General features: G+C 40.4%; 1 protein-coding gene across 2 annotated transcripts in view; it reads left to right on the top strand.

The window, feature by feature from the left end:
* cdk14 (cyclin-dependent kinase 14) overlaps window positions 1-4224 on the top strand; it is a 110020-nt gene extending 105796 nt beyond the window's left edge. For both annotated transcript variants that reach the window (XM_029130541.2, XM_029130542.3), the window contains one exon: window positions 413-4224. The gene's annotated coding sequence lies outside the window, so the exon portion shown is untranslated. The remainder of the gene's footprint in view (window positions 1-412) is intronic.
* Window positions 4225-6000: the final 1776 nt, after the last annotated feature.

Raw genomic sequence — 6000 nt, 5'->3', positions numbered from 1 at the left:
CATAGTAGTGTGATTTGATTTAGTCAGGAGTTTTGGAGTTCTATTCAAACGCCAATCCATCGAGAAATTCAGGTCAAGTCAGGAAAACAGTGAACTGCAAGGGGGGGTTCATCCAAAATACTCATCTGGGGGTGTATCTGGCTGTGCAGGCACCTTCAGGCTTACCTATGTGTCTGAGATTAAAGCGATCAGCAAAGGAAAAACTCTCATTGGGGCAAAAGGTGGCTCCTGGACAGGTCACCAGTCCATTACAGGGCCACATATACAAACAAACAAACCAACAAACTACCTTGTACCTTCTATGTCCTTGTACCTATCCTCTATCCTTGTACTGGTGTCTGCTCGCTCTATATGTTGTGATGTGATGCATGTGTTACTGATGGACTGTGCTGTGTCTCTTTCTGTGTTTCAGGTGACTGTTTCCTAAAAAGATGAAGGTCGAGACACGGACACGGAGGATCCAGAGAAATCAAAGAGCCCAAGTTCTCTTTATTTATTACTTTCACAATATGTATGGGTGTGTGTGTATGTGCGTGCATGATAAAGAGAGTGATCACTGAGTCCACCTGAATGCATGTGTGCATTAGGAACAGTACCTAAGGGTTCAGGCTATCATTTGAACATTTTGTTTACTTTTTATAAGGTTCTAATAACTCATAACATTTGTCACCGTATAAACAAAAGGACTTTAATATTGGTACATATTGCGTTTTGTGTTTGTAACTAGCCTCCTATTTAGGAATGTATATTTGTATGTATTATATCCTCATCTAGAAACTATATAGCGGACAACTGTAATATAGCTTCATCACTGCACTGCACATAGAACGCATATAGGGGACATGTGTGTGAGCAACAATGCATCTGTAAAACAAAAAGAAAACTAAGTCCTGAAGGATTAGTTGTTTACATCTTACTAACTGGGTTTAATTTGTGGGACTATTATCATCATAATAATAATAAGAGCGGGCTTTTATATGGTGTAACGCATCATCTGGCAGCCATATTGGAGGTCCTTGGGCAGATGGTTAGTATGATGTCAAATTAGCTAGGCAACCCTGCCTTTTAAATCAAAGTCAGTATATCTGATTCAAATTGCAAATTTATTGGCCTTTTCTAAATGAACACACCAATAATTGTCCACTACACTCTTACTGACCTTTCTTGCTTTTGCTGATTTAGTGTTATAAAAAACCCATGTGTAGTAAAGAGACTATACTGAAACTGGCTGATAACTGATAACGTGCATGTATCAATATATTGACAACCACGTCTATAACAACAAATGGGTTTTGGAGGAATGGAAGCCGAACTTCGTACAGCAGGTTAGACAGACCCAGCACATGGTTAAGGTTGGGCAAATACTGTGGTCTGGCTACAAAGAAAATGAAGTCATTTCAGGCAGTGTGTGTTTTTTTACTTGCACAATCTTCCCCAAACCTTAACCAAAGTGGTCTGGTTGACTTCAACCACACAAAGGACTCTGGAGTCAAACCTGGTTCTGTAGTGTGTCAGTTGTAAAAGTTGTACATTCACAATATCCTTGTAATTGTTTTTGCATAATTAAATATGGCACTTAATGTATTGAAAATATTTGATGCTGCGGGACATAACCCACTGATAAAAAAAGTAAGGCCTGTTTGAAAAATAACAATAGGACCTCCGACGTGGATGCAGATCAAGCTGTTTGATGTTGCAAATGAGAAGCCAGATGCACAACAGGGACAGCATCGCCCAACGTGCATAATAATAAAGATGCAATACTGTAACCGACAAAAGCTGTACATGTGTGTGCGCTGGTGTGTGTGAGACACTACGTAAAACGGCAATAGCTAAGCGTTGGTGCTTCCATCATTTATAAGAGCTAAAACAAAAGGCAAAACACCAAGGCAATAGGCTGCGTGGCCTATGGTTTGATTTGGCCCACGACAATCTGTTGAATTTAGCCGATGCTATCAAAACATCTGCAATATTTTACACAAATGATCTGCTCCAGCTGTTTGTTCAGTTCACTGGTCAAATGTTCAAATCTGATACTTACTACTTTAGGCACGTGTGTGTTTGTGTGTGTCTTGTGTTGGTGGTGAATAACTTTAAATCAGTCCCTCCACCACAAACATGTGCTCCAAGCAGAGGCTTCCCCCAGATGTTACATCCTCTAAGTTCTGAAGAAGGAGACCTGTACGGCACAGTATCATCTGCAAAGATCTTTATTCTGTTTTGTTTTCTTCTGCTCTGTTTATGTAAAAAATATCTGAATATTTTACTTTAGACATAAGGTGATAATTGTGAAGTACTATCAATGCAATAGCTTCCTCTTTGTTAATCAGTCTGATATTAACATCAATAATAATATTGGCCCTGTACTGTTGACTAGTCAGAAGGTGAAGCTGCAGATGTGTTACTGCAGAGAACTGAACATTTGAACAATTATCACATCCCTCCGAACCCTTTAAAACACCCACACAGTCTGATATTACCTATTTCCTGCTAGGATAATCTTCCTGTACCTGTAGTTCCACCAGCCTCGGCACAGTACAACCCCGAAGCCCCTCCACGACCTTCAGCTGGAACTTGCTTTGCCGTCTGTCACATTCAAAGCTTGGCTCTTACATCTAGTCCATCTAGATACAGGCAAGTGCCACATGGGACTTAAAAACATCAGATTCTGCAAGTTTATAGTATAAAACGAAAATGACTGGCTTTGTGTTCAAAGGATTTCAGCTCAATTTGAAAAACTAGGTCTGTGGATTTTTTTCTCCAATTTTACAGACCCCAAATAATACACCAAAAAAAATCCTCCAACATGCGCAGCACATGGATGTTGGTATAAGTCAAACATCTACTGTAAATGTGTAAACATTTCATTACAATTGAAATTGTATTCATTCATTACAGTCATTTACAGGTGGAGAAAGCAAACTTTGAAATTGGAGTCGTATCTTTGACGCTTGATGAACTATGTTCCATTTGTTTAACTGCAGACTGACCCAAAAACGAATAAACGTGAGGCAAAGTCTCCCCATTTGTGTTTTAGAAATGCACTTTATTAAAGACAGATCAGTTCTCCCTACAGTACATTCCAGCCTTTTACAGTTGGTCACTTTTATGCACTTGCTAATATATATAAATATATAAACCAATATGCTTATCCCCGCTTCGCCTGACACTGAGCAAACCAGCCCTTTCTCACAAATGTAAATATCTCCCCAGTTTTGAACCTCTACCACAAATGGATGAGCGCCTCTGTAAATGCAGCGCTGGACGTTATCGCCCAGCTTCTTCAGTCTCACGCTGAGGCTGCGATTGTGCACCGGGAAAGAAAGGACGGAAGGAGGGAGGAGGCAGAGGGTAATGCCAGTAAAACGGCGTGACAGAAGAGGGTTAATACCATCGAGCGCGCTGAGATTGCCCAGCCTTGTGTGGCTTTAAGGCATCGCAGGCAGCATTAGCAGCTGAATAATTATTTTTGGTATGTTTCTCCTTGTACAATCGCTCACACTGCTTCATTTCTAGCCCTGAAAACACTCTTATTTCTATGGAGCTTTGGCAGCTGTCTTGTATAGAACTTATATTTTTGAATCCTGTGTGGGCAGAGTTCCTGAAGGCACTCGCAACAAACTTGAATGTTCTGCATATATATGAAATAAAATAAAATCCAGTGAAAGAAGGACTTGGTGGAATTGCACATTAAGCACTGTGACAGGAAACAAAGTAGAATAACAATAGAAATGGAAAGTGATAAAGTGGTGATACACCTTTAATAAAGTGAAACGGTAATGCTTCCATTATGTTTGTATACAGGGTTGCATATGTCCCCAAATGTTATCACTGTATGAATATACATATATGGTGAATATAATATAAGGCATTTATTTTTGACATTCTTTATCAAGTGGTATAAGTAGGAAAACATACAGGTTGTATCCAGCGTGTATCCTTGCTGTGAGGAACAACTAATCTGTGTTTCTTTTTTTTCTACAAAGCTTCTCTTGTGTTTTTTTTTTTTGTATGCTGCACTGAAAATAAATCATTTTTACGTGGTTTGGAAAAACAGAAGTGTCGCCGAACGCTTCACCAAGTGAAACATATATAGTATACAGTAGATTATCTGTTGCATTATTTGTTACGACCTGTATGTAACGTTATTATGGAAGATGTAATGTCCTTCTGTAAATGTTGTTAATGTTGTTTTACCTGAAATAAAAATTTATTAATGCTTAAGCGGAGTGTGGGTTTATCAGAACACCGCAGAACACAAATGTTGATAAATTGTTTTCCAGGAGATGAAACGGGTAAAGTTCTGCCTTGATGTCCAGCGTTTAGTTCAGTTCAATTTATTTAAAGTATTGAGTGTCAACTGGAAACAAACATCACTGCAAAGCTCTTTACAAAATAAGGTTAAAGGTTGAATGGAAGGTTTGATGTTCTCTAAAATCGTAAAGTGTAAAAAAATAACAACGGTACAGCAAAGACTTTGCAATCGAATGTCCTAATAACTTGAGGTAGAACTATAAAGTGAACCAGGGCTTCTGGAATCTAATAAACATCTGTTTGGTTGAGGTTGTTCCTGAGACGTCATCACATCACATGACACCTCTACTGTATGTACACTTGCTTTTTGGCACACCTCTGGTACTGACACCATCCATCCATCCATTTTCTTAACCGCTTACTCCCTAGTGCGGGGTCACGGGGGTGCTAGAGCCTATCCCAGCTGGCTACGGGCGAGAGGCAGGGTACACCCTGGACGGGTCGCCAGTCCATCGCAGGGCAACACATAGACAGACAACCATTCACTCACACACTCACACCTACGGGCAATGGAGAGAAGCCAATTAACCTAATGCACGTCTTTGGACTGTGGGAGGAAGCCGGAGAACCCGGAGAGAACCCACGCAAACACGGGGAGAACGTGCAAACTCCACACAGAAAGGCACCAGGGCCGCCTCCGGCGGGAATCGAACCCAGAACCTTCTTGCTGTGAGGCGACAGTGCTACCCACCGCACCACCGTGCCGCCCGTACTGACACCAATGTGTTGGATATTCAGTGACAGCTGAAGCGGTCTCGTCTCGTGTGTTTATGAATAACACTGTGGTTGGCTGATGCCTCAGCTTTTTATGGCAATGGACACTTTTGAATGACCAGTTTTGATTTTTTTTTTATGTCAGTTGGATGAGTAGTGAACTATGACATCTGTAGTACATGTTCTGAGTTAACATTACATACTGTAGCATTCATTCATCAGCAACTACTGACATATTTCTGCTTTTTAGTAGCGTTACTTCTACCAGAGAATGATGCTTTCTCTGCCTCTAGCAGCCATATTTCAACTCGCTCATAATCCCATCTATTGCAAGTAGGTTGCACTTCTTTATCTCCTTTTGATTTTAATGACTGCGGATAATCACAGGTCACGTACACTGAAGTATGTCTTACATATCGTGGTGCTATCAACTAAAGCCTAAAGACAAAAGTCCAATCACACATTCTGTTTGGTTGCACTTCTGATCCTTCTCTACAGCCCCAGGAAGAAAATCAAGCATTCCTCTGTCAGTGTGCATTTCACTCCTTGCTCCTCTGCTCATGCTAACAGACAGGCTGGCTGCAGTAACAGGGCCGGCTGGAATGCACTGCTCTCATCTTGTCTGCATTTAAGATCCAATGTATTTTTCCACCTTGGGCTGTTTAGATGAAGTTTTGTCAGAAGCGATAGTTGGACTGTACAGAAACCATACTCTCTAACTGCATTCTGTCTAAAACATTATCCTAAATCCGAGTTTATGATAATCATTATCACATAAATAGCCTTTGTTATAATTTAATATATTATAATAATTCACTTCTGGTGGAAACTGGTAGAACCCATGTTTCTGCAACAGGGTAGTGTGAGGGAGAAGCAGGTGATCTTTATACTGACTCATCTAATAGAATCATGAATGGTCCTTGTTGATGGGGCACGATCTGTCCCGTATATATCAAAAGTATGGAACTTCTT

This window comes from Betta splendens, chromosome 16 (genome assembly GCF_900634795.4).
Source record: "Betta splendens chromosome 16, fBetSpl5.4, whole genome shotgun sequence".
Classification (NCBI taxonomy): domain Eukaryota; kingdom Metazoa; phylum Chordata; class Actinopteri; order Anabantiformes; family Osphronemidae; genus Betta; species Betta splendens.
This window is presented reverse-complemented; position numbering and strand designations above follow the sequence as displayed.